The following is a 421-nucleotide window of genomic DNA, read 5'->3' on the forward strand; positions in this document are numbered from 1 at the left end:
GCCCGTCTAGCTCAGTTGGTAGAGCGCAAGGCTCTTAACCTTGTGGTCGTGGGTTCGAGCCCCACGGTGGGCGCTTCCTTTTTTTCCATTATCGAATATTTTGCTCGTCAACCGTGGGATTGGCCATTGGGCCGTCAACTAAATCTGAATGTTGTCGCGACAGATTTCCTCAATCACTAAGCAATTTACTAAGTACCCTCAAACTATACAATTATTTTCCGTTCTTCTTTCTATTTCCCCCCCTTTTTATAATTTTTTGCTCGTCCAAGAAGGCCGTTCATTTACTACGCTCCCATTCAAACAGAAGGCCCATTGGGCCGTCAACTTAATATGAATGTTTGTCGCGACAGATTTCCTCAATCAGTAAGCATTTTACTAAAATACCCTCGAAGTATACATTTATTTGCCGTTCTTCTCCCTG

General features: G+C 43.7%; 1 non-coding gene across 1 annotated transcript; it reads left to right on the forward strand.

Annotated features, from left to right (window-relative positions):
- Positions 1–73, forward strand: TRNAK-CUU. The gene has a single exon. It is a non-coding gene; the product is annotated as a tRNA-Lys (tRNA).

This window comes from Asparagus officinalis, chromosome 7 (genome assembly GCF_001876935.1).
Source record: "Asparagus officinalis chromosome 7, Aspof.V1, whole genome shotgun sequence".
Classification (NCBI taxonomy): domain Eukaryota; kingdom Viridiplantae; phylum Streptophyta; class Magnoliopsida; order Asparagales; family Asparagaceae; genus Asparagus; species Asparagus officinalis.